Below are 23,985 nucleotides of genomic sequence, written 5' to 3' on the forward strand. Positions count from 1 at the left end.
AAATGAATGAAAACAATATGAAAACTCTATCACTCTTTCGTCAAGTCTGAGGGCCGAGTCGCTTCTTGACGCGGTGGTGGCTTCATTTCAGATGGCTAAAATAACTTGTACGATCGCCTACGACCATACCACGTAGAACACACCGGTTCTCGTCCGATCACCGAAGTTAAGCTACGTTGGGCGTGGTTAGTACTTGGATGGGTGACCGCCTGGGAATACCACGTGTTGTAGGCTTCATTCATTTTATTTTTTTCTGACTTAAATAAGTCTCCAACTGAGTTTTGAGTCCGCGTGTGTCGCTCAAATATTGAAATTTTACTTGAGAAAATGTATTGCCAGAGTTGCACGACAAAATAGTCATATTTGGTCCATTTCTACGACCATACCAATTTTATTTTTATACTTCCAACATGTATTCAATCCCATAATATCCAAAGCGTTGGATTTATTATGTACAGGTAGGTGCCATATGAAGGTCCAACAAGAGTGTGGCAGAAATGAATGAAAACAATATGAAAACTCTATCACTCTTTCGTCAAGTCTGAGGGCCGAGTCGCTTCTTGACGCGGTGGTGGCTTCATTTCAGATGGGCTAAAATAACTTGTACGATCGCCTACGACCATACCACGTAGAACACACCGGTTCTCGTCCGATCACCGAAGTTAAGCTACGTTGGGCGTGGTTAGTACTTGGATGGGTGACCGCCTGGGAATACCACGTGTTGTAGGCTTCATTCATTTTATTTTTTTCTGACTTAAATAAGTCTCCAAACTGAGTTTTGAGTCCGCGTGTGTCGCTCAAATATTGAAATTTTACTTGAGAAAATGTATTGCCAGAGTTGCACGACAAAATAGTCATATTTGGTCCATTTCTACGACCATACCAATTTTATTTTTTATACTTCCAACATGTATTCAATCCCATAATATCCAAAGCGTTGGATTTATTATGTACAGGTAGGTGCCATATGAAGGTCCAACAAGAGTGTGGCAGAAATGAATGAAAACAATATGAAAACTCTATCACTCTTTCGTCAAGTCTGAGGGCCGAGTCGCTTCTTGACGCGGTGGTGGCTTCATTTCAGATGGGCTAAAATAACTTGTACGATCGCCTACGACCATACCACGTAGAACACACCGGTTCTCGTCCGATCACCGAAGTTAAGCTACGTTGGGCGTGGTTAGTACTTGGATGGGTGACCGCCTGGGAATACCACGTGTTGTAGGCTTCATTCATTTTATTTTTTTCTGACTTAAATAAGTCTCCAAACTGAGTTTTGAGTCCGCGTGTGTCGCTCAAATATTGAAATTTTACTTGAGAAAATGTATTGCCAGAGTTGCACGACAAAATAGTCATATTTGGTCCATTTCTACGACCATACCAATTTTATTTTTATACTTCCAACATGTATTCAATCCCATAATATCCAAAGCGTTGGATTTATTATGTACAGGTAGGTGCCATATGAAGGTCCAACAAGAGTGTGGCAGAAATGAATGAAAACAATATGAAAACTCTATCACTCTTTCGTCAAGTCTGAGGGCCGAGTCGCTTCTTGACGCGGTGGTGGCTTCATTTCAGATGGGCTAAAATAACTTGTACGATCGCCTACGACCATACCACGTAGAACACACCGGTTCTCGTCCGATCACCGAAGTTAAGCTACGTTGGGCGTGGTTAGTACTTGGATGGGAATACCACGTGTTGTAGGCTTCATTCATTTTATTTTTTTCTGACTTAAATAAGTCTCCAAACTGAGTTTTGAGTCCGCGTGTGTCGCTCAAATATTGAAATTTTACTTGAGAAAATGTATTGCCAGAGTTGCACGACAAATAGTCATATTTGGTCCATTTCTACGACCATACCAATTTATTTTTTATACTTCCAACATGTATTCAATCCCATAATATCCAAAGCGTTGGATTTATTATGTACAGGTAGGTGCCATATGAAGGTCCAACAAGAGTGTGGCAGAAATGAATGAAAACAATATGAAAACTCTATCACTCTTTCGTCAAGTCTGAGGGCCGAGTCGCTTCTTGACGCGGTGGTGGCTTCATTTCAGATGGGCTAAAATAACTTGTACGATCGCCTACGACCATACCACGTAGAACACACCGGTTCTCGTCCGATCACCGAAGTTAAGCTACGTTGGGCGTGGTTAGTACTTGGATGGGTGACCGCCTGGGAATACCACGTGTTGTAGGCTTCATTCATTTTATTTTTTCTGACTTAAATAAGTCTCCAAACTGAGTTTTGAGTCCGCGTGTGTCGCTCAAATATTGAAATTTTACTTGAGAAAATGTATTGCCAGAGTTGCACGACAAAATAGTCATATTTGGTCCATTTCTACGACCATACCAATTTTATTTTTTATACTTCCAACATGTATTCAATCCCATAATATCCAAAGCGTTGGATTTATTATGTACAGGTAGGTGCCATATGAAGGTCCAACAAGAGTGTGGCAGAAATGAATGAAAACAATATGAAAACTCTATCACTCTTTCGTCAAGTCTGAGGGCCGAGTCGCTTCTTGACGCGGTGGTGGCTTCATTTCAGATGGGCTAAAATAACTTGTACGATCGCCTACGACCATACCACGTAGAACACACCGGTTCTCGTCCGATCACCGAAGTTAAGCTACGTTGGGCGTGGTTAGTACTTGGATGGGTGACCGCCTGGGAATACCACGTGTTGTAGGCTTCATTCATTTTATTTTTTTCTGACTTAAATAAGTCTCCAAACTGAGTTTTGAGTCCGCGTGTGTCGCTCAAATATTGAAATTTTACTTTTGAGAAAATGTATTGCCAGAGTTGCACGACAAAATAGTCATATTTGGTCCATTTCTACGACCATACCAATTTTATTTTTTATACTTCCAACATGTATTCAATCCCATAATATCCAAAGCGTTGGATTTATTATGTACAGGTAGGTGCCATATGAAGGTCCAACAAGAGTGTGGCAGAAATGAATGAAACAATATGAAAACTCTATCACTCTTTCGTCAAGTCTGAGGGCCGAGTCGCTTCTTGACGCGGTGGTGGCTTCATTTCAGATGGGCTAAAATAACTTGTACGATCGCCTACGACCATACCACGTAGAACACACCGGTTCTCGTCCGATCACGAAGTTAAGCTACGTTGGCGTGGTTAGTACTTGGATGGGTGACCGCCTGGGAATACCACGTGTTGTAGGCTTCATTCATTTTATTTTTTCTGACTTAAATAAGTCTCCAAACTGAGTTTTGAGTCCGCGTGTGTCGCTCAAATATTGAAATTTTACTTGAGAAAATGTATTGCCAGAGTTGCACGACAAAATAGTCATATTTGGTCCATTTCTACGACCATACCAATTTTATTTTTTATACTTCCAACATGTATTCAATCCCATAATATCCAAAGCGTTGGATTTATTATGTACAGGTAGGTGCCATATGAAGGTCCAACAAGAGTGTGGCAGAAATGAATGAAAACAATATGAAAACTCTATCACTCTTTCGTCAAGTCTGAGGGCCGAGTCGCTTCTTGACGCGGTGGTGGCTTCATTTCAGATGGGCTAAAATAACTTGTACGATCGCCTACGACCATACCACGTAGAACACACCGGTTCTCGTCCGATCACCGAAGTTAAGCTACGTTGGGCGTGGTTAGTACTTGGATGGGAATACCACGTGTTGTAGGCTTCATTCATTTTATTTTTTTCTGACTTAAATAAGTCTCCAAACTGAGTTTTGAGTCCGCGTGTGTCGCTCAAATATTGAAATTTTACTTGAGAAAATGTATTGCCAGAGTTGCACGACAAAATAGTCATATTTGGTCCATTTCTACGACCATACCAATTTTATTTTTTATACTTCCAACATGTATTCAATCCCATAATATCCAAAGCGTTGGATTTATTATGTACAGGTAGGTGCCATATGAAGGTCCAACAAGAGTGTGGCAGAAATGAATGAAAACAATATGAAAACTCTATCACTCTTTCGTCAAGTCTGAGGGCCGAGTCGCTTCTTGACGCGGTGGTGGCTTCATTTCAGATGGGCTAAAATAACTTGTACGATCGCCTACGACCATACCACGTAGAACACACCGGTTCTCGTCCGATCACCGAAGTTAAGCTACGTTGGGCGTGGTTAGTACTTGGATGGGTGACCGCCTGGGAATACCACGTGTTGTAGGCTTCATTCATTTTATTTTTTTCTGACTTAAATAAGTCTCCAAACTGAGTTTTGAGTCCGCGTGTGTCGCTCAAATATTGAAATTTTACTTGAGAAAATGTATTGCCAGAGTTGCACGACAAAATAGTCATATTTGGTCCATTTCTACGACCATACCAATTTTATTTTTATACTTCCAACATGTATTCAATCCCATAATATCCAAAGCGTTGGATTTATTATGTACAGGTAGGTGCCATATGAAGGTCCAACAAGAGTGTGGCAGAAATGAATGAAAACAATATGAAAACTCTATCACTCTTTCGTCAAGTCTGAGGGCCGAGTCGCTTCTTGACGCGGTGGTGGCTTCATTTCAGATGGGCTAAAATAACTTGTACGATCGCCTACGACCATACCACGTAGAACACACCGGTTCTCGTCCGATCACCGAAGTTAAGCTACGTTGGGCGTGGTTAGTACTTGGATGGGTGACCGCCTGGGAATACCACGTGTTGTAGGCTTCATTCATTTTATTTTTTCTGACTTAAATAAGTCTCCAAACTGAGTTTTGAGTCCGCGTGTGTCGCTCAAATATTGAAATTTTACTTGAGAAAATGTATTGCCAGAGTTGCACGACAAAATAGTCATATTTGGTCCATTTCTACGACCATACCAATTTTATTTTTTATACTTCCAACATGTATTCAATCCATAATATCCAAAGCGTTGGATTTATTATGTACAGGTAGGTGCCATATGAAGGTCCAACAAGAGTGTGGCAGAAATGAATGAAAACAATATGAAAACTCTATCACTCTTTCGTCAAGTCTGAGGGCCGAGTCGCTTCTTGACGCGGTGGTGGCTTCATTTCAGATGGGCTAAAATAACTTGTACGATCGCCTACGACCATACCAGTAGAACACACCGGTTCTCGTCCGATCACCGAAGTTAAGCTACGTTGGGCGTGGTTAGTACTTGGATGGGTGACCGCCTGGGAATACCACGTGTTGTAGGCTTCATTCATTTTATTTTTTTCTGACTTAAATAAGTCTCCAAACTGAGTTTTGAGTCCGCGTGTGTCGCTCAAATATTGAAATTTTACTTGAGAAAATGTATTGCCAGAGTTGCACGACAAAATAGTCATATTTGGTCCATTTCTACGACCATACCAATTTTATTTTTATACTTCCAACATGTATTCAATCCCATAATATCCAAAGCGTTGGATTTATTATGTACAGGTAGGTGCCATATGAAGGTCCAACAAGAGTGTGGCAGAAATGAATGAAAACAATATGAAAACTCTATCACTCTTTCGTCAAGTCTGAGGGCCGAGTCGCTTCTTGACGCGGTGGTGGCTTCATTTCAGATGGGCTAAAATAACTTGTACGATCGCCTACGACCATACCACGTAGAAACACACCGGTTCTCGTCCGATCACCGAAGTTAAGCTACGTTGGCGTGGTTAGTACTTGGATGGGTGACCGCCTGGGAATACCACGTGTTGTAGGCTTCATTCATTTTATTTTTTTCTGACTTAAATAAGTCTCCAAACTGAGTTTTGAGTCCGCGTGTGTCGCTCAAATATTGAAATTTTACTTGAGAAAATGTATTGCCAGAGTTGCACGACAAAATAGTCATATTTGGTCCATTTCTACGACCATACCAATTTTATTTTTTATACTTCCAACATGTATTCAATCCCATAATATCCAAAGCGTTGGATTTATTATGTACAGGTAGGTGCCATATGAAGGTCCAACAAGAGTGTGGCAGAAATGAATGAAAACAATATGAAAACTCTATCACTCTTTCGTCAAGTCTGAGGGCCGAGTCGCTTCTTGACGCGGTGGTGGCTTCATTTCAGATGGGCTAAAATAACTTGTACGATCGCCTACGACCATACCACGTAGAACACACCGGTTCTCGTCCGATCACCGAAGTTAAGCTACGTTGGGCGTGGTTAGTACTTGGATGGGTGACCGCCTGGGAATACCACGTGTTGTAGGCTTCATTCATTTTATTTTTTTCTGACTTAAATAAGTCTCCAAACTGAGTTTTGAGTCCGCGTGTGTCGCTCAAATATTGAAATTTTACTTGAGAAAATGTATTGCCAGAGTTGCACGACAAAATAGTCATATTTGGTCCATTTCTACGACCATACCAATTTTATTTTTTATACTTCCAACATGTATTCAATCCCATAATATCCAAAGCGTTGGATTTATTATGTACAGGTAGGTGCCATATGAAGGTCCAACAAGAGTGTGGCAGAAATGAATGAAAACAATATGAAAACTCTATCACTCTTTCGTCAAGTCTGAGGGCCGAGTCGCTTCTTGACGCGGTGGTGGCTTCATTTCAGATGGGCTAAAATAACTTGTACGATCGCCTACGACCATACCACGTAGAACACACCGGTTCTCGTCCGATCACCGAAGTTAAGCTACGTTGGGCGTGGTTAGTACTTGGATGGGTGACCGCCTGGGAATACCACGTGTTGTAGGCTTCATTCATTTTATTTTTTTCTGACTTAAATAAGTCTCCAAACTGAGTTTTGAGTCCGCGTGTGTCGCTCAAATATTGAAATTTTACTTGAGAAAATGTATTGCCAGAGTTGCACGACAAAATAGTCATATTTGGTCCATTTCTACGACCATACCAATTTTATTTTTTATACTTCCAACATGTATTCAATCCCATAATATCCAAAGCGTTGGATTTATTATGTACAGGTAGGTGCCATATGAAGGTCCAACAAGAGTGTGGCAGAAATGAATGAAAACAATATGAAAACTCTATCACTCTTTCGTCAAGTCTGAGGGCCGAGTCGCTTCTTGACGCGGTGGTGGCTTCATTTCAGATGGGCTAAAATAACTTGTACGATCGCCTACGACCATACCACGTAGAACACACCGGTTCTCGTCCGATCACCGAAGTTAAGCTACGTTGGGCGTGGTTAGTACTTGGATGGGTGACCGCCTGGGAATACCACGTGTTGTAGGCTTCATTCATTTTATTTTTTTCTGACTTAAATAAGTCTCCAAACTGAGTTTTGAGTCCGCGTGTGTCGCTCAAATATTGAAATTTTACTTGAGAAAATGTATTGCCAGAGTTGCACGACAAATAGTCATATTTGGTCCATTTCTACGACCATACCAATTTTATTTTTTATACTTCCAACATGTATTCAATCCCATAATATCCAAAGCGTTGGATTTATTATGTACAGGTAGGTGCCATATGAAGGTCCAACAAGAGTGTGGCAGAAATGAATGAAAACAATATGAAAACTCTATCACTCTTTCGTCAAGTCTGAGGGCCGAGTCGCTTCTTGACGCGGTGGTGGCTTCATTTCAGATGGGCTAAAATAACTTGTACGATCGCCTACGACCATACCACGTAGAACACACCGGTTCTCGTCCGATCACCGAAGTTAAGCTACGTTGGGCGTGGTTAGTACTTGGATGGGTGACCGCCTGGGAATACCACGTGTTGTAGGCTTCATTCATTTATTTTTTTCTGACTTAAATAAGTCTCCAAACTGAGTTTTGAGTCCGCGTGTGTCGCTCAAATATTGAAATTTTACTTGAGAAAATGTATTGCCAGAGTTGCACGACAAAATAGTCATATTTGGTCCATTTCTACGACCATACCAATTTTATTTTTTATACTTCCAACATGTATTCAATCCCATAATATCCAAAGCGTTGGATTTATTATGTACAGGTAGGTGCCATATGAAGGTCCAACAAGAGTGTGGCAGAAGAAATGAATGAAAACAATATGAAAACTCTATCACTCTTTCGTCAAGTCTGAGGGCCGAGTCGCTTCTTGACGCGGTGGTGGCTTCATTTCAGATGGGCTAAAATAACTTGTACGATCGCCTACGACCATACCACGTAGAACACACCGGTTCTCGTCCGATCACCGAAGTTAAGCTACGTTGGGCGTGGTTAGTACTTGGATGGGTGACCGCCTGGGAATACCACGTGTTGTAGGCTTCATTCATTTTATTTTTTTCTGACTTAAATAAGTCTCCAAACTGAGTTTTGAGTCCGCGTGTGTCGCTCAAATATTGAAATTTTACTTGAGAAAATGTATTGCCAGAGTTGCACGACAAAATAGTCATATTTGGTCCATTTCTACGACCATACCAATTTTATTTTTTATACTTCCAACATGTATTCAATCCCATAATATCCAAAGCGTTGGATTTATTATGTACAGGTAGGTGCCATATGAAGGTCCAACAAGAGTGTGGCAGAAATGAATGAAAACAATATGAAAACTCTATCACTCTTTCGTCAAGTCTGAGGGCCGAGTCGCTTCTTGACGCGGTGGTGGCTTCATTTCAGATGGGCTAAAATAACTTGTACGATCGCCTACGACCATACCACGTAGAACACACCGGTTCTCGTCCGATCACCGAAGTTAAGCTACGTTGGGCGTGGTTAGTACTTGGATGGGTGACCGCCTGGGAATACCACGTGTTGTAGGCTTCATTCATTTATTTTTTCTGACTTAAATAAGTCTCCAAACTGAGTTTTGAGTCCGCGTGTGTCGCTCAAATATTGAAATTTTACTTGAGAAATGTATTGCCAGAGTTGCACGACAAAATAGTCATATTTGGTCCATTTCTACGACCATACCAATTTTATTTTTTATACTTCCAACATGTATTCAATCCCATAATATCCAAAGCGTTGGATTTATTATGTACAGGTAGGTGCCATATGAAGGTCCAACAAGAGTGTGGCAGAAATGAATGAAAACAATATGAAAACTCTATCACTCTTTCGTCAAGTCTGAGGGCCGAGTCGCTTCTTGACGCGGTGGTGGCTTCATTTCAGATGGGCTAAAATAACTTGTACGATCGCCTACGACCATACCACGTAGAACACACCGGTTCTCGTCCGATCACCGAAGTTAAGCTACGTTGGGCGTGGTTAGTACTTGGATGGGTGACCGCCTGGGAATACCACGTGTTGTAGGCTTCATTCATTTTATTTTTTTCTGACTTAAATAAGTCTCCAAACTGAGTTTTGAGTCCGCGTGTGTCGCTCAAATATTGAAATTTTACTTGAGAAAATGTATTGCCAGAGTTGCACGACAAAATAGTCATATTTGGTCCATTTCTACGACCATACCAATTTTATTTTTTATACTTCCAACATGTATTCAATCCCATAATATCCAAAGCGTTGGATTTATTATGTACAGGTAGGTGCCATATGAAGGTCCAACAAGAGTGTGGCAGAAATGAATGAAAACAATATGAAAACTCTATCACTCTTTCGTCAAGTCTGAGGGCCGAGTCGCTTCTTGACGCGGTGGTGGCTTCATTTCAGATGGGCTAAAATAACTTGTACGATCGCCTACGACCATACCACGTAGAACACACCGGTTCTCGTCCGATCACCGAAGTTAAGCTACGTTGGGCGTGGTTAGTACTTGGATGGGAATACCACGTGTTGTAGGCTTCATTCATTTTATTTTTTTCTGACTTAAATAAGTCTCCAAACTGAGTTTTGAGTCCGCGTGTGTCGCTCAAATATTGAAATTTTACTTGAGAAAATGTATTGCCAGAGTTGCACGACAAAATAGTCATATTTGGTCCATTCTACGACCATACCAATTTTATTTTTTATACTTCCAACATGTATTCAATCCCATAATATCCAAAGCGTTGGATTTATTATGTACAGGTAGGTGCCATATGAAGGTCCAACAAGAGTGTGGCAGAAATGAATGAAAACAAATATGAAAACTCTATCACTCTTTCGTCAAGTCTGAGGGCCGAGTCGCTTCTTGACGCGGTGGTGGCTTCATTTCAGATGGGCTAAAATAACTTGTACGATCGCCTACGACCATACCACGTAGAACACACCGGTTCTCGTCCGATCACCGAAGTTAAGCTACGTTGGGCGTGGTTAGTACTTGGATGGGAATACCACGTGTTGTAGGCTTCATTCATTTTATTTTTTTCTGACTTAAATAAGTCTCCAAACTGAGTTTTGAGTCCGCGTGTGTCGCTCAAATATTGAAATTTTACTTGAGAAAATGTATTGCCAGAGTTGCACGACAAAATAGTCATATTTGGTCCATTTCTACGACCATACCAATTTTATTTTTTATACTTCCAACATGTATTCAATCCCATAATATCCAAAGCGTTGGATTTATTATGTACAGGTAGGTGCCATATGAAGGTCCAACAAGAGTGTGGCAGAAATGAATGAAAACAATATGAAAACTCTATCACTCTTTCGTCAAGTCTGAGGGCCGAGTCGCTTCTTGACGCGGTGGTGGCTTCATTTCAGATGGGCTAAAATAACTTGTACGATCGCCTACGACCATACCACGTAGAACACACCGGTTCTCGTCCGATCACCGAAGTTAAGCTACGTTGGGCGTGGTTAGTACTTGGATGGGTGACCGCCTGGGAATACCACGTGTTGTAGGCTTCATTCATTTTATTTTTTTCTGACTTAAATAAGTCTCCAAACTGAGTTTTGAGTCCGCGTGTGTCGCTCAAATATTGAAATTTTACTTGAGAAAATGTATTGCCAGAGTTGCACGACAAAATAGTCATATTTGGTCCATTTCTACGACCATACCAATTTTATTTTTTATACTTCCAACCGTATTCAATCATAATATCCAAAGCGTTGGATTTATTATGTACAGGAGGTGCCATATGACGGTCAACAAGAGGTGTGGCAGAAATTGTACGTGCAGAGAAAACGAACAAAAGGGTGAACTCAGCAGTTTCCGTTTAAACAAAATCTATTACGAAAACAAAACTAATTGCTAAGTTAGGGACAGAGTACAAGCTTTAAAAGTGTACAGACTACTTATCTCAGCTGGGACGGCAAAGCTCCAGTCTCAGAGTTGTAACAGTCAGTTGGATGAATGAACAGTCCTTTGGCTTGCAGGCTTGAAGCTGCACAAAGACCACAGTATAAATCCAGCGTTGACAGTGAAGGTCTTGAAAAGTCTTGAGAATGACTACTGCTGGAGTTTAGTAACACACAAGAGACACGATCCCAAAAGTCTGACTGGAAGCTGAGCACGTCCCTTTTATAAAGGCATATAAGAACAATCTAGAACTTTTATTGACATGCTAATTACTGTTCTAAAATTATCTCCCTTACACAACTAATCAACTTTCCAGAACATTCCAAACATGACTAATTGAATTCAAGGTTGTGAGGTCATCAAGGGCAGTGACCTTGGGAATGTTCTAGACTAATTGAACTCAGGTCATGATGAGTGTGGGGGAAATGACCTACATAACACACCCCCTCTTCAAAAAAAAAGAAAATTTTCAAAGAAAAATCTTTCTTTTGGAAATGTTATCTTTTAAAAGATTTAAGTACTCGAATTTTTTTTTTTTTCTAAAGTAAAACTTCTTGAAAGTGAACAACAATAAACTCTAAATACGAGAAAGACAGTCTGCAATTAAATTGTCTCTGCCTTTGATATGTCTAATATCAAGATTAAACTCCTGTAACATTAAACTCCATCTTAGCAATCTCTGATTTTTGCCTTTAAATTTCTGCAGAAAAACAAGAGGGTTGTGATCAATATAAACCACTATTGGCTGATTTGAAGAAGTAACATAAACTTCAAAATGCTGTAAAGCTAATATCAAAGATAAACACTCTTTTTCAATTGTAGAGTAGTTTCTCTGGGATTTGTTAAATTTGTGTGAAAAGTAGCAAACAGGATGTCCCATGACTATCTTCTTGCAATTTGTTGTTGGAAACTTGAAATGGCACTGAATTTGGCATAAAGTATGCACGGCAAAGTCTGGTTATTTTTACTGAGTTCGATAAAGTCATTGTTCGGCAAATACTTGGCTTCCTCCTGGAGATATTCCGCTTTCGCAGGATTCAGTCTGTCTGGATGTTGTTCCACTGGATTACTGTCGCAGACATCTTCGTGGTGGTAGATGATGTTTGTCCTCGTTGGAATATCTTGAAATAGGTGTTTATATTCGTGGAGCAGTTCTTTCACCTGTTGTTGTTGTTCTGGCTGGAGGTGTGCCAACTTTGTAGACTCCAGCTTCTCCAGGATTTCTGAGTTCTGAAGCTTGACCGAGCCCAGCTTTGAGTTTAGAGTATTTTCACTCAAGTCAGTTTCAGTATCACTATCTTCATAATGGTTTGAACTGACTGCACTGACAGGCTGAGTTATAGTAGGATTATCCCTATCCAAATATGGCTTAAGCATATTTATGTGACATAGCTGTTTTTGTTTTCGCCTGTCAGGTGTTATTATGATGTAATTTAAATCGCTCAATTTTTTATCAATTAGGTATGGCCCAAAGTAACGAGCATGGAGTGGTTTGCCAGGAATTGGAAGTAGAACAAGAACTTTTGACCTGGTTCAAACTTCCTTTTTGAGGTGCTTTTATCGTATTTGATTTTCATTGACTGCTGAGATGACTCAAGATTTTCTCTGGCTAATTCACATGCTTTAGAGAGTTTTGTACGAAAATCTGAGACATATTGTAAAATATTCAGACAATCATTATCGTCTGATAGGAATTTCTCTTTAAAAAGCTTGAGTGGGCCACGGACTGTATGTCCAAATACAAGCTCAAATGGGCTAAAACCAAGAGACTCTTGAATTGACTCTCTAACAGCAAAGAGCAGAAAATGAATTCCTTCATCCCACTGCTTCTCTGTGTCAAAACAGTAGGTCCTAATCATATTTTTCAAAGTTTGATGAAATCGCTCAAGAGCACCCTGACTTTCTGGATGATAGGCGGATGACCTATACTGTTTAATGCCTAGCTGATCCATTACTTGTTGAAAAATTCCAGACATAAAGTTGGAGCCTTGATCGGACTGGACACATTTAGGGAGGCCAAATAAAGTGAAAAATTTGACTAAAGCTCTCACTATAGTCTTTGTCTTTATGTTTCTCAGTGGTATGGCTTCTGGGAACCGAGTTGATGTACACATAATGTCAACATATACTCATTTCCTGATCTTGTTTTTGGTAGGGGCCCAACACAGTCTATTAGTATCCTACTAAATGGTTCTTGAAATGCAGGAATTGGCTGTAAAGGGGCCTTTGGAATGGTCTGATTTGGCTTTCCTACCATTTGACATGTGTGACAAGTTTTACAGAAATGTGCTACATCCTGCCTGAGATTAGGCCAATAAAAGTGACTGAGAATTTTGTGATAAGTTTTCCTTACTCCCAAATGACCAGCCCAGGGCGTTTCATGGGCAGGCACAATATTTCAGCACGATAGGGCTTTGGAACCACAATTTGATGTTTTATAGCCCAATCGTCATCAACCAAAACATCTGGAGGTCTCCATTTACGCATGAGAATACCAGATTGTGTATAATAGGAAACAGAGCTATCCGAAGTTTTACCTTCATCATCTACCCTGTCAAACAAAGACAAAATATCTGGGTCTTTGTGTTGTTCTGCAATGAGATTTGATCTAGAAAATGTCTGACTTTGGTCAGCAGAAGTTTTACTGGAAGTTTCAAATCCACGAGGGATAACGGAATGATCCGTGTCAAACACCTGACTGAGAAAGGTGTCATTTAAGTCAACATCTGTGACATTATTTTGAGAGTATTTTGATTCTCAGAAGTTTTCTTTGACATGGCTCGAGTAATGGCACATGAAGGAAATAAATCGGGTATCTCTTGTTCAATTGGCTCTGGATCCTGATCTAAACTAGGATTATCAGTCACAAGTGGATTAGTAATGACCTTGTCCCCAGCAAGGTCGTTTCCAAGAAGAAGGTGAATCCCTTCAAAAGGCAAAAAAGGCCTAATACCTAAAGCCACAGGTCCAGAAACAAAGTCCGAAGACAAATAGACATTATGGAGAGGAACAGGAATGTAGTCATTACAATCTACCCCCTTAATAAGAACTTTAGAACCTGAAAATGACTTTTCAGAAAACGGCAGGGTATCTGCCAACAAAAGAGACTGGGAAGCCCCGGTATCTCTTAAAATTTTGACAGGGGTAGCAGAAGAAAAATCACTAGAAAGTGATATAAAACCATCATGAATAAATGGTTCGAAAATACCCATAATGCTATCTTGAGAAGAATTGACCTTGACCTCATTAATTGGGGATAAGAGGGGTTTAACCTCAGAAAATGTGTTGCACACATTATTAGACTCTAATTGAGTTGATGAAGAAATAAAGCCGGTTGGCTTAGATCCACTTTGACCACTTTGACCTTCACGTTTTCTTTTCAATTTGAAACACTCTGACATTAAATGGCCGTCTTTCTTACAATAATTACAAGAAAGTGTACCGAACTGTTTGTCAGAAGGAGATTGAGACTTGGGATTTGATGATGTGGAAGTGTTACTTGAACTCTGTGAACTGTTGTCATTTGATTTTCTACTCTCCTTTGAAAAATTCTTGGATGAAAAGGACGAGTTAAATTTACCTGCATTGTTTCTGTATGAAAAGGACTGGGATGGTTTGCTGAGAAATGAAGATTTGTGGGTCAACGAATAATCATCGGCCAAACGTGCAGCAACCTCCAATGTATCTGCCTTTTGTTCATTGATAAACGTCTTGATGTCACTCCGGATGCACCTTTTAAATTCCTCAATCAAAACAAGTTGTCGTAATTTGTCATAATTCTGACTAACCTTTTCAGAAGAACACCAACGATCAAACAGTTGTTCTTTTGTTCGAGCAAATTCAACATAAGTTTGATCCTTCACCTTCTCACAATCCCTAAATTTCTGACGGTAAGCTTCAGGCACCAACTCATAGCCCTTGAGAATTAATTCCTTCACAGAATCATAATTTGAAGCCTGCTCTACTGACAACTGAATGTAAATTTCTCTGGCTTTACCCACCAAAGCACTCTGCAAAAGCATAGACCAGGGCTCCTTAGGCCAACTCAGACTCTGAGCAATTTTCTCAAAATGAAGGAAATATTTATCAACATCCTTTTCTTGGAAAGGGGGAACTAACCTGAAATGCTTAGTGATGTCAAACTTGTCTGAAGGGAAGAATTTTCCTGACTGTCCAAGCTCCAAACGTTTCATTTCTAATCTTTCCTGCCTATCTTTCTCTCTCTGTCTTTCTTCCATTTCTAATTGCATTTGTATTTTTTCTTTTTCTAATGCCTGTCTCTCTTTTTCCATTTGTAATTCTAGTTTCTTGATCTCCAAATTTGTCTGCATTTCTAATTCTAATTTTCTGAGTTCAGAGGTAGACTCGGGCTCATAATCTTTCAGGGTGGATTCCTCAAATTGGCCTAAATCAACTAGATGTTTGGCAATACGGTACTGTATTTCCCTCTTGCGCATAGATCTTTTGACTTCTACTTTAAGGAAATTGGCCAGTGCAATGAGGTCGTCTTTTCTGAGGGAATCAAATGTGTCCTGATCAAGGTCATCCATTTCCTCTGGTTTAAATTCCGCCATGATTAAATTTCGCTGAGTTCACAGAATACTGTAGTTTTTAAAAGGCTGGCAAAATGTTGTCAAACGGCTCAAAATATTCGTATCCCGGACGAGCCCCCAATTTGTTACGTGCAGAGAAAACGAACAAAGGGTGAACTCAGCAGTTTCCGTTTAAACAAAATCTATTACGAAAACAAAACTAATTGCTAAGTTAGGGACAGAGTACAAGCTTTAAAAGTGTACAGACTACTTATCTCAGCTGGGACGGCAAAGCTCCAGTCTCAGAGTTGTAACAGTCAGTTGGATGAATGAACAGTCCTTTGGCTTGCAGGCTTGAAGCTGCACAAAGACCACAGTATAAATCCAGCGTTGACAGTGAAGGTCTTGAAAAGTCTTGAGAATGACTACTGCTGGAGTTTAGTAACACACAAGAGACACGATCCCAAAAGTCTGACTGGAAGCTGAGCACGTCCCTTTTATAAAGGCATATAAGAACAATCTAGAACTTTTATTGACATGCTAATTACTGTTCTAAAATTATCTCCCTTACACAACTAATCAACTTTCCAGAACATTCCAAACATGACTAATTGAATTCAAGGTTGTGAGGTCATACAGGGCAGCGACCTTGGGAATGTTCTAGACTAATTGAACTCAGGTCATGATGAGTGTGGGGGAAAAGACCTACATAACAAAATGAATGAAAACAATATGAAAACTCTATCACTCTTTCGTCAAGTCTGAGGGCGAGTCGCTTCTTGACGCGGTGGTGGCTTCATTTCAGATGGGCTAAAATAACTTGTACGATCGCCTACGACCATACCACGTAGAACACACCGGTTCTCGTCCGATCACCGAAGTTAAGCTACGTTGGGCGTGGTTAGTACTTGGATGGGTGACCGCCTGGGAATACCACGTGTTGTAGGCTTCATTCATTTTATTTTTTCTGACTTAAATAAGTCTCCAAACTGAGTTTTGAGTCCGCGTGTGTCGCTCAAATATTGAAATTTTACTTGAGAAAATGTATTGCCAGAGTTGCACGACAAAATAGTCATATTTGGTCCATTTCTACGACCATACCAATTTTATTTTTTATACTTCCAACATGTATTCAATCCCATAATATCCAAAGCGTTGGATTTATTATGTACAGGTAGGTGCCATATGAAGGTCCAACAAGAGTGTGGCAGAAATGAATGAAAACAATATGAAAACTCTATCACTCTTTCGTCAAGTCTGAGGGCCGAGTCGCTTCTTGACGCGGTGGTGGCTTCATTTCAGATGGGCTAAAATAACTTGTACGATCGCCTACGACCATACCACGTAGAACACACCGGTTCTCGTCCGATCACCGAAGTTAAGCTACGTTGGGCGTGGTTAGTACTTGGATGGGTGACCGCCTGGGAATACCACGTGTTGTAGGCTTCATTCATTTTATTTTTTCTGACTTAAATAAGTCTCCAAACTGAGTTTTGAGTCCGCGTGTGTCGCTCAAATATTGAAATTTTACTTGAGAAAATGTATTGCCAGAGTTGCACGACAAAATAGTCATATTTGGTCCATTTCTACGACCATACCAATTTTATTTTTTATACTTCCAACATGTATTCAATCCCATAATATCCAAAGCGTTGGATTTATTATGTACAGGTAGGTGCCATATGAAGGTCCAACAAGAGTGTGGCAGAAATGAATGAAAACAATATGAAAACTCTATCACTCTTTCGTCAAGTCTGAGGGCCGAGTCGCTTCTTGACGCGGTGGTGGCTTCATTTCAGATGGGCTAAAATAACTTGTACGATCGCCTACGACCATACCACGTAGAACACACCGGTTCTCGTCCGATCACCGAAGTTAAGCTACGTTGGGCGTGGTTAGTACTTGGATGGGTGACCGCCTGGGAATACCACGTGTTGTAGGCTTCATTCATTTTATTTTTTCTGACTTAAATAAGTCTCCAAACTGAGTTTTGAGTCCGCGTGTGTCGCTCAAATATTGAAATTTTACTTGAGAAAATGTATTGCCAGAGTTGCACGACAAAATAGTCATATTTGGTCCATTTCTACGACCATACCAATTTTATTTTTTATACTTCCAACATGTATTCAATCCCATAATATCCAAAGCGTTGGATTTATTATGTACAGGTAGGTGCCATATGAAGGTCCAACAAGAGTGTGGCAGAAATGAATGAAAACAATATGAAAACTCTATCACTCTTTCGTCAAGTCTGAGGGCCGAGTCGCTTCTTGACGCGGTGGTGGCTTCATTTCAGATGGGCTAAAATAACTTGTACGATCGCCTACGACCATACCACGTAGAACACACCGGTTCTCGTCCGATCACCGAAGTTAAGCTACGTTGGGCGTGGTTAGTACTTGGATGGGTGACCGCCTGGGAATACCACGTGTTGTAGGCTTCATTCATTTTATTTTTTTCTGACTTAAATAGTCTCCAAACTGAGTTTTGAGTCCGCGTGTGTCGCTCAAATATTGAAATTTACTTGAGAAAATGTATTGCCAGAGTTGCACGACAAAATAGTCATATTTGTCCATTTCTACGACCATACCAATTTTATTTTTTATACTTCCAACATGTATTCAATCCCATAATATCCAAAGCGTTGGATTTATTATGTACAGGTAGGTGCCATATGAAGGTCCAACAAGAGTGTGGCAGAAATGAATGAAAACAATATGAAAACTCTATCACTCTTTCGTCAAGTCTGAGGGCCGAGTCGCTTCTTGACGCGGTGGTGGCTTCATTTCAGATGGGCTAAAATAACTTGTACGATCGCCTACGACCATACCACGTAGAACACACCGGTTCTCGTCCGATCACCGAAGTTAAGCTACGTTGGGCGTGGTTAGTACTTGGATGGGAATACCACGTGTTGTAGGCTTCATTCATTTTATTTTTTTCTGACTTAAATAAGTCTCCAAACTGAGTTTTGAGTCCGCGTGTGTCGCTCAAATATTGAAATTTTACTTGAGAAAATGTATTGCCAGAGTTGCACGACAAAATAGTCATATTTGGTCCATTTCTACGACCATACCAATTTTATTTTTTATACTTCCAACATGTATTCAATCCCATAATATCCAAAGCGTTGGATTTATTATGTACAGGTAGGTGCCATATGAAGGTCCAACAAGAGTGTGGCAGAAATGAATGAAAACAATATGAAAACTCTATCACTCTTTCGTCAAGTCTGAGGGCCGAGTCGCTTCTTGACGCGGTGGTGGCTTCATTTCAGATGGGCTAAAATAACTTGTACGATCGCCTACGACCATACCACGTAGAACACACCGGTTCTCGTCCGATCACCGAAGTTAAGCTACGTTGGGCGTGGTTAGTACTTGGATGGGTGACCGCCTGGGAATACCACGTGTTGTAGGCTTCATTCATTTTATTTTTTTCTGACTTAAATAAGTCTCCAAACTGAGTTTTGAGTCCGCGTGTGTCGCTCAAATATTGAAATTTTACTTGAGAAAATGTATTGCCAGAGTTGCACGACAAAATAGTCATATTTGGTCCATTTCTACGACCATACAATTTTATTTTTTATACTTCCAACATGTATTCAATCCCATAATATCCAAAGCGTTGGATTTATTATGTACAGGTAGGTGCCATATGAAGGTCCAACAAGAGTGTGGCAGAAATGAATGAAAACAATATGAAACTCTATCACTCTTTCGTCAAGTCTGAGGGCCGAGTCGCTTCTTGACGCGGTGGTGGCTTCATTTCAGATGGGCTAAAATAACTTGTACGATCGCCTACGACCATACCACGTAGAACACACCGGTTCTCGTCCGATCACCGAAGTTAAGCTACGTTGGGCGTGGTTAGTACTTGGATGGGTGACCGCCTGGGAATACCACGTGTTGTAGGCTTCATTCATTTTATTTTTTTCTGACTTAAATAAGTCTCCAACTGAGTTTTGAGTCCGCGTGTGTCGCTCAAATATTGAAATTTTACTTGAGAAAATGTATTGCCAGAGTTGCACGACAAAATAGTCATATTTGGTCCATTTCTACGACCATACCAATTTTATTTTTTATACTTCCAACATGTATTCAATCCCATAATATCCAAAGCGTTGGATTTATTATGTACAGGTAGGTGCCATATGAAGGTCCAACAAGAGTGTGGCAGAAATGAATGAAAACAATATGAAAACTCTATCACTCTTTCGTCAAGTCTGAGGGCCGAGTCGCTTCTTGACGCGGTGGTGGCTTCATTTCAGATGGGCTAAAATAACTTGTACGATCGCCTACGACCATACCACGTAGAACACACCGGTTCTCGTCCGATCACCGAAGTTAAGCTACGTTGGGCGTGGTTAGTACTTGGATGGGTGACCGCCTGGGAATACCACGTGTTGTAGGCTTCATTCATTTTATTTTTTTCTGACTTAAATAAGTCTCCAAACTGAGTTTTGAGTCCGCGTGTGTCGCTCAAATATTGAAATTTTACTTGAGAAAATGTATTGCCAGAGTTGCACGACAAAATAGTCATATTTGGTCCATTTCTACGACCATACCAATTTTATTTTTTATACTTCCAACATGTATTCAATCCATAATATCCAAAGCGTTGGATTTATTATGTACAGGTAGGTGCCATATGAAGGTCCAACAAGAGTGTGGCAGAAATGAATGAAAACAATATGAAAACTCTATCACTCTTTCGTCAAGTCTGAGGGCCGAGTCGCTTCTTGACGCGGTGGTGGCTTCATTTCAGATGGGCTAAAATAACTTGTACGATCGCCTACGACCATACCACGTAGAACACACCGGTTCTCGTCCGATCACCGAAGTTAAGCTACGTTGGGCGTGGTTAGTACTTGGATGGGTGACCGCCTGGGAATACCACGTGTTGTAGGCTTCATTCATTTTATTTTTTTCTGACTTAAATAAGTCTCCAAACTGAGTTTTGAGTCCGCGTGTGTCGCTCAAATATTGAAATTTTACTTGAGAAAATGTATTGCCAGAGTTGCACGACAAAATAGTCATATTTGGTCCATTTCTACGACCATACCAATTTTATTTTTATACTTCCAACATGTATTCAATCCCATAATATCCAAAGCGTTGGATTTATTATGTACAGGTAGGTGCCATATGAAGGTCCAACAAGAGTGTGGCAGAAATGAATGAAAACAATATGAAAACTCTATCACTCTTTCGTCAAGTCTGAGGGCCGAGTCGCTTCTTGACGCGGTGGTGGCTTCATTTCAGATGGGCTAAAATAACTTGTACGATCGCCTACGACCATACCACGTAGAACACACCGGTTCTCGTCCGATCACCGAAGTTAAGCTACGTTGGGCGTGGTTAGTACTTGGATGGGTGACCGCCTGGGAATACCACGTGTTGTAGGCTTCATTCATTTTATTTTTTCTGACTTAAATAAGTCTCCAAACTGAGTTTTGAGTCCGCGTGTGTCGCTCAAATATTGAAATTTTACTTGAGAAAATGTATTGCCAGAGTTGCACGACAAAATAGTCATATTTGGTCCATTTCTACGACCATACCAATTTTATTTTTATACTTCCAACATGTATTCAATCCCATAATATCCAAAGCGTTGGATTTATTATGTACAGGTAGGTGCCATATGAAGGTCCAACAAGAGTGTGGCAGAATGAATGAAAACAATATGAAAACTCTATCACTCTTTCGTCAAGTCTGAGGGCCGAGTCGCTTCTTGACGCGGTGGTGGCTTCATTTCAGATGGGCTAAAAATAACTTGTACGATCGCCTACGACCATACCACGTAGAACACACCGGTTCTCGTCCGATCACCGAAGTTAAGCTACGTTGGGCGTGGTTAGTACTTGGATGGGTGACCGCCTGGGAATACCACGTGTTGTAGGCTTCATTCATTTTATTTTTTTCTGACTTAAATAAGTCTCCAACTGAGTTTTGAGTCCGCGTGTGTCGCTCAAATATTGAAATTTTACTTGAGAAAATGTATTGCCAGAGTTGCACGACAAAATAGTCATATTTGGTCCATTTCTACGACCATACCAATTTTATTTTTATACTTCCAACATGTATTCAATCCCATAATATCCAAAGCGTTGGATTTATTATGTACAGGTAGGTGCCATATGAAGGTCCAACAAGAGTGTGGCAGAAATGAATGAAAACAATATGAAAACTCTATCACTCTTTCGTCAAGTCTGAGGGCCGAGTCGCTTCTTGACGCGGTGGTGGCTTCATTTCAGATGGGCTAAAATAACTTGTACGATCGCCTACGACCATACCACGTAGAACACACCGGTTCTCGTCCGATCACCGAAGTTAAGCTACGTTGGGCGTGGTTAGTACTTGGATGGGTGACCGCCTGGGAATACCACGTGTTGTAGGCTTCATTCATTTTATTTTTTTCTGACTTAAATAAGTCTCCAAACTGAGTTTTGAGTCCGCGTGTGTCGCTCAAATATTGAAATTTTACTTGAGAAAATGTATTGCCAGAGTTGCACGACAAAATAGTCATATTTGGTCCATTTCTACGACCATACCAATTTTATTTTTTATACTTCCAACATGTATTCAATCCCATAATATCCAAAGCGTTGGATTTATTATGTACAGGTAGGTGCCATATGAAGGTCCAACAAGAGTGTGCAGAAATGAATGAAAACAATATGAAAACTCTATCACTCTTTCGTCAAGTCTGAGGGCCGAGTCGCTTCTTGACGCGGTGGTGGCTTCATTTCAGATGGGCTAAAATAACTTGTACGATCGCCTACGACCATACCACGTAGAACACACCGGTTCTCGTCCGATCACCGAAGTTAAGCTACGTTGGGCGTGGTTAGTACTTGGATGGGTGACCGCCTGGGAATACCACGTGTTGTAGGCTTCATTCATTTTATTTTTTTCTGACTTAAATAAGTCTCCAAACTGAGTTTTGAGTCCGCGTGTGTCGCTCAAATATTGAAATTTTACTTGAGAAAATGTATTGCCAGAGTTGCACGACAAAATAGTCATATTTGGTCCATTTCTACGACCATACCAATTTTATTTTTTATACTTCCAACATGTATTCAATCCCATAATATCCAAAGCGTTGGATTTATTATGTACAGGTAGGTGCCATATGAAGGTCCAACAAGAGTGTGGCAGAAATGAATGAAAACAATATGAAAACTCTATCACTCTTTCGTCAAGTCTGAGGGCCGAGTCGCTTCTTGACGCGGTGGTGGCTTCATTTCAGATGGGCTAAAATAACTTGTACGATCGCCTACGACCATACCACGTAGAACACACCGGTTCTCGTCCGATCACCGAAGTTAAGCTACGTTGGGCGTGGTTAGTACTTGGATGGGTGACCGCCTGGGAATACCACGTGTTGTAGGCTTCATTCATTTTATTTTTTTCTGACTTAAATAAGTCTCCAAACTGAGTTTTGAGTCCGCGTGTGTCGCTCAAATATTGAAATTTTACTTGAGAAAATGTATTGCCAGAGTTGCACGACAAAATAGTCATATTTGGTCCATTTCTACGACCATACCAATTTTATTTTTTATACTTCCAACATGTATTCAATCCCATAATATCCAAAGCGTTGGATTTATTATGTACAGGTAGGTGCCATATGAAGGTCCAACAAGAGTGTGGCAGAAATGAATGAAAACAATATGAAAACTCTATCACTCTTTCGTCAAGTCTGAGGGCCGAGTCGCTTCTTGACGCGGTGGTGGCTTCATTTCAGATGGGCTAAAATAACTTGTACGATCGCCTACGACCATACCACGTAGAACACACCGGTTCTCGTCCGATCACCGAAGTTAAGCTACGTTGGGCGTGGTTAGTACTTGGATGGGTGACCGCCTGGGAATACACGTGTTGTAGGCTTCATTCATTTTATTTTTTCTGACTTAAATAAGTCTCCAAACTGAGTTTTGAGTCCGCGTGTGTCGCTCAAATATTGAAATTTTTACTTGAGAAAATGTATTGCCAGAGTTGCACGACAAAATAGTCATATTTGGTCCATTTCTACGACCATACCAATTTTATTTTTATACTTCCAACATGTATTCAATCCCATAATATCCAAAGCGTTGGATTTATTATGTACAGGTAGGTGCCATATGAAGGTCCAACAAGAGTGTGGCAGAAATGAATGAAAACAATATGAAAACTCTATCACTCTTTCGTCAAGTCTGAGGGCCGAGTCGCTTCTTGACGCGGTGGTGGCTTCATTTCAGATGGGCTAAAATAACTTGTACGAATCGCCTACGACCATACCACGTAGAACACACCGGTTCTCGTCGATCACCGAAGTTAAGCTACGTTGGGCGTGGTTAGTACTTGGATGGGTGACCGCCTGGGAATACCACGTGTTGTAGGCTTCATTCATTTTATTTTTTTCTGACTTAAATAAGTCTCCAAA

The 23,985-nt window shown here is 40.5% G+C and overlaps 33 non-coding genes and 5 pseudogenes across 33 annotated transcripts; all 38 read left to right on the plus strand.

Moving 5' to 3' along the window:
- The first annotated feature begins 115 nt into the window (after window positions 1–115).
- Window positions 116–234, plus strand: LOC139146397 (5S ribosomal RNA). The gene has a single exon (XR_011555149.1). It is a non-coding gene; the product is annotated as a 5S ribosomal RNA (ribosomal RNA).
- Window positions 235–611: 377 nt separating this feature from the next.
- LOC139146398 (5S ribosomal RNA) lies at window positions 612–730 on the plus strand. Its single transcript, XR_011555150.1, has one exon. It is a non-coding gene; the product is annotated as a 5S ribosomal RNA (ribosomal RNA).
- Window positions 731–1,109: 379 nt separating this feature from the next.
- Window positions 1,110–1,228, plus strand: LOC139146399 (5S ribosomal RNA). The gene has a single exon (XR_011555151.1). It is a non-coding gene; the product is annotated as a 5S ribosomal RNA (ribosomal RNA).
- Window positions 1,229–1,606: 378 nt separating this feature from the next.
- On the plus strand, window positions 1,607–1,713 carry LOC139146881 (5S ribosomal RNA; annotated as a pseudogene).
- A 377-nt stretch (window positions 1,714–2,090) lies between these two features.
- LOC139146401 (5S ribosomal RNA) lies at window positions 2,091–2,209 on the plus strand. Its single transcript, XR_011555153.1, has one exon. It is a non-coding gene; the product is annotated as a 5S ribosomal RNA (ribosomal RNA).
- Window positions 2,210–2,587: 378 nt separating this feature from the next.
- LOC139146402 (5S ribosomal RNA) lies at window positions 2,588–2,706 on the plus strand. Its single transcript, XR_011555154.1, has one exon. It is a non-coding gene; the product is annotated as a 5S ribosomal RNA (ribosomal RNA).
- Window positions 2,707–3,086: 380 nt separating this feature from the next.
- On the plus strand, window positions 3,087–3,203 carry LOC139146873 (5S ribosomal RNA). The gene has a single exon (XR_011555597.1). It is a non-coding gene; the product is annotated as a 5S ribosomal RNA (ribosomal RNA).
- Window positions 3,204–3,581: 378 nt separating this feature from the next.
- On the plus strand, window positions 3,582–3,688 carry LOC139146882 (5S ribosomal RNA; annotated as a pseudogene).
- A 379-nt stretch (window positions 3,689–4,067) lies between these two features.
- On the plus strand, window positions 4,068–4,186 carry LOC139146403 (5S ribosomal RNA). The gene has a single exon (XR_011555155.1). It is a non-coding gene; the product is annotated as a 5S ribosomal RNA (ribosomal RNA).
- Window positions 4,187–4,564: 378 nt separating this feature from the next.
- On the plus strand, window positions 4,565–4,683 carry LOC139146404 (5S ribosomal RNA). Its single transcript, XR_011555156.1, has one exon. It is a non-coding gene; the product is annotated as a 5S ribosomal RNA (ribosomal RNA).
- A 377-nt stretch (window positions 4,684–5,060) lies between these two features.
- LOC139146784 (5S ribosomal RNA) lies at window positions 5,061–5,178 on the plus strand. Its single transcript, XR_011555513.1, has one exon. It is a non-coding gene; the product is annotated as a 5S ribosomal RNA (ribosomal RNA).
- A 378-nt stretch (window positions 5,179–5,556) lies between these two features.
- On the plus strand, window positions 5,557–5,675 carry LOC139146811 (5S ribosomal RNA). The gene has a single exon (XR_011555539.1). It is a non-coding gene; the product is annotated as a 5S ribosomal RNA (ribosomal RNA).
- A 379-nt stretch (window positions 5,676–6,054) lies between these two features.
- On the plus strand, window positions 6,055–6,173 carry LOC139146405 (5S ribosomal RNA). The gene has a single exon (XR_011555157.1). It is a non-coding gene; the product is annotated as a 5S ribosomal RNA (ribosomal RNA).
- Window positions 6,174–6,552: 379 nt separating this feature from the next.
- LOC139146406 (5S ribosomal RNA) lies at window positions 6,553–6,671 on the plus strand. The gene has a single exon (XR_011555158.1). It is a non-coding gene; the product is annotated as a 5S ribosomal RNA (ribosomal RNA).
- Window positions 6,672–7,050: 379 nt separating this feature from the next.
- Window positions 7,051–7,169, plus strand: LOC139146407 (5S ribosomal RNA). The gene has a single exon (XR_011555159.1). It is a non-coding gene; the product is annotated as a 5S ribosomal RNA (ribosomal RNA).
- Window positions 7,170–7,547: 378 nt separating this feature from the next.
- On the plus strand, window positions 7,548–7,666 carry LOC139146408 (5S ribosomal RNA). Its single transcript, XR_011555160.1, has one exon. It is a non-coding gene; the product is annotated as a 5S ribosomal RNA (ribosomal RNA).
- Window positions 7,667–8,047: 381 nt separating this feature from the next.
- LOC139146409 (5S ribosomal RNA) lies at window positions 8,048–8,166 on the plus strand. The gene has a single exon (XR_011555161.1). It is a non-coding gene; the product is annotated as a 5S ribosomal RNA (ribosomal RNA).
- Window positions 8,167–8,545: 379 nt separating this feature from the next.
- On the plus strand, window positions 8,546–8,664 carry LOC139146410 (5S ribosomal RNA). The gene has a single exon (XR_011555162.1). It is a non-coding gene; the product is annotated as a 5S ribosomal RNA (ribosomal RNA).
- A 376-nt stretch (window positions 8,665–9,040) lies between these two features.
- On the plus strand, window positions 9,041–9,159 carry LOC139146413 (5S ribosomal RNA). Its single transcript, XR_011555164.1, has one exon. It is a non-coding gene; the product is annotated as a 5S ribosomal RNA (ribosomal RNA).
- Window positions 9,160–9,538: 379 nt separating this feature from the next.
- Window positions 9,539–9,645, plus strand: LOC139146884 (5S ribosomal RNA; annotated as a pseudogene).
- Window positions 9,646–10,024: 379 nt separating this feature from the next.
- Window positions 10,025–10,131, plus strand: LOC139146885 (5S ribosomal RNA; annotated as a pseudogene).
- Window positions 10,132–10,510: 379 nt separating this feature from the next.
- On the plus strand, window positions 10,511–10,629 carry LOC139146414 (5S ribosomal RNA). The gene has a single exon (XR_011555165.1). It is a non-coding gene; the product is annotated as a 5S ribosomal RNA (ribosomal RNA).
- Window positions 10,630–16,385: 5,756 nt separating this feature from the next.
- On the plus strand, window positions 16,386–16,504 carry LOC139146415 (5S ribosomal RNA). Its single transcript, XR_011555166.1, has one exon. It is a non-coding gene; the product is annotated as a 5S ribosomal RNA (ribosomal RNA).
- A 378-nt stretch (window positions 16,505–16,882) lies between these two features.
- Window positions 16,883–17,001, plus strand: LOC139146416 (5S ribosomal RNA). The gene has a single exon (XR_011555167.1). It is a non-coding gene; the product is annotated as a 5S ribosomal RNA (ribosomal RNA).
- Window positions 17,002–17,379: 378 nt separating this feature from the next.
- On the plus strand, window positions 17,380–17,498 carry LOC139146417 (5S ribosomal RNA). The gene has a single exon (XR_011555168.1). It is a non-coding gene; the product is annotated as a 5S ribosomal RNA (ribosomal RNA).
- A 378-nt stretch (window positions 17,499–17,876) lies between these two features.
- On the plus strand, window positions 17,877–17,995 carry LOC139146418 (5S ribosomal RNA). The gene has a single exon (XR_011555169.1). It is a non-coding gene; the product is annotated as a 5S ribosomal RNA (ribosomal RNA).
- Window positions 17,996–18,371: 376 nt separating this feature from the next.
- LOC139146886 (5S ribosomal RNA) lies at window positions 18,372–18,478 on the plus strand (annotated as a pseudogene).
- Window positions 18,479–18,857: 379 nt separating this feature from the next.
- On the plus strand, window positions 18,858–18,976 carry LOC139146419 (5S ribosomal RNA). Its single transcript, XR_011555170.1, has one exon. It is a non-coding gene; the product is annotated as a 5S ribosomal RNA (ribosomal RNA).
- A 377-nt stretch (window positions 18,977–19,353) lies between these two features.
- Window positions 19,354–19,472, plus strand: LOC139146420 (5S ribosomal RNA). The gene has a single exon (XR_011555171.1). It is a non-coding gene; the product is annotated as a 5S ribosomal RNA (ribosomal RNA).
- A 378-nt stretch (window positions 19,473–19,850) lies between these two features.
- On the plus strand, window positions 19,851–19,969 carry LOC139146421 (5S ribosomal RNA). The gene has a single exon (XR_011555172.1). It is a non-coding gene; the product is annotated as a 5S ribosomal RNA (ribosomal RNA).
- Window positions 19,970–20,347: 378 nt separating this feature from the next.
- On the plus strand, window positions 20,348–20,466 carry LOC139146422 (5S ribosomal RNA). The gene has a single exon (XR_011555173.1). It is a non-coding gene; the product is annotated as a 5S ribosomal RNA (ribosomal RNA).
- A 378-nt stretch (window positions 20,467–20,844) lies between these two features.
- LOC139146424 (5S ribosomal RNA) lies at window positions 20,845–20,963 on the plus strand. Its single transcript, XR_011555175.1, has one exon. It is a non-coding gene; the product is annotated as a 5S ribosomal RNA (ribosomal RNA).
- A 377-nt stretch (window positions 20,964–21,340) lies between these two features.
- Window positions 21,341–21,459, plus strand: LOC139146425 (5S ribosomal RNA). Its single transcript, XR_011555176.1, has one exon. It is a non-coding gene; the product is annotated as a 5S ribosomal RNA (ribosomal RNA).
- A 377-nt stretch (window positions 21,460–21,836) lies between these two features.
- Window positions 21,837–21,955, plus strand: LOC139146426 (5S ribosomal RNA). The gene has a single exon (XR_011555177.1). It is a non-coding gene; the product is annotated as a 5S ribosomal RNA (ribosomal RNA).
- A 378-nt stretch (window positions 21,956–22,333) lies between these two features.
- LOC139146427 (5S ribosomal RNA) lies at window positions 22,334–22,452 on the plus strand. The gene has a single exon (XR_011555178.1). It is a non-coding gene; the product is annotated as a 5S ribosomal RNA (ribosomal RNA).
- Window positions 22,453–22,831: 379 nt separating this feature from the next.
- Window positions 22,832–22,950, plus strand: LOC139146429 (5S ribosomal RNA). Its single transcript, XR_011555179.1, has one exon. It is a non-coding gene; the product is annotated as a 5S ribosomal RNA (ribosomal RNA).
- A 379-nt stretch (window positions 22,951–23,329) lies between these two features.
- Window positions 23,330–23,447, plus strand: LOC139146454 (5S ribosomal RNA). Its single transcript, XR_011555203.1, has one exon. It is a non-coding gene; the product is annotated as a 5S ribosomal RNA (ribosomal RNA).
- Window positions 23,448–23,826: 379 nt separating this feature from the next.
- Window positions 23,827–23,944, plus strand: LOC139146462 (5S ribosomal RNA). The gene has a single exon (XR_011555210.1). It is a non-coding gene; the product is annotated as a 5S ribosomal RNA (ribosomal RNA).
- The last annotated feature ends 41 nt before the right edge of the window (window positions 23,945–23,985 follow it).

Source organism: Ptychodera flava, chromosome 12 (assembly GCF_041260155.1).
Source record: "Ptychodera flava strain L36383 chromosome 12, AS_Pfla_20210202, whole genome shotgun sequence".
NCBI lineage: Eukaryota > Metazoa > Hemichordata > Enteropneusta > Ptychoderidae > Ptychodera > Ptychodera flava.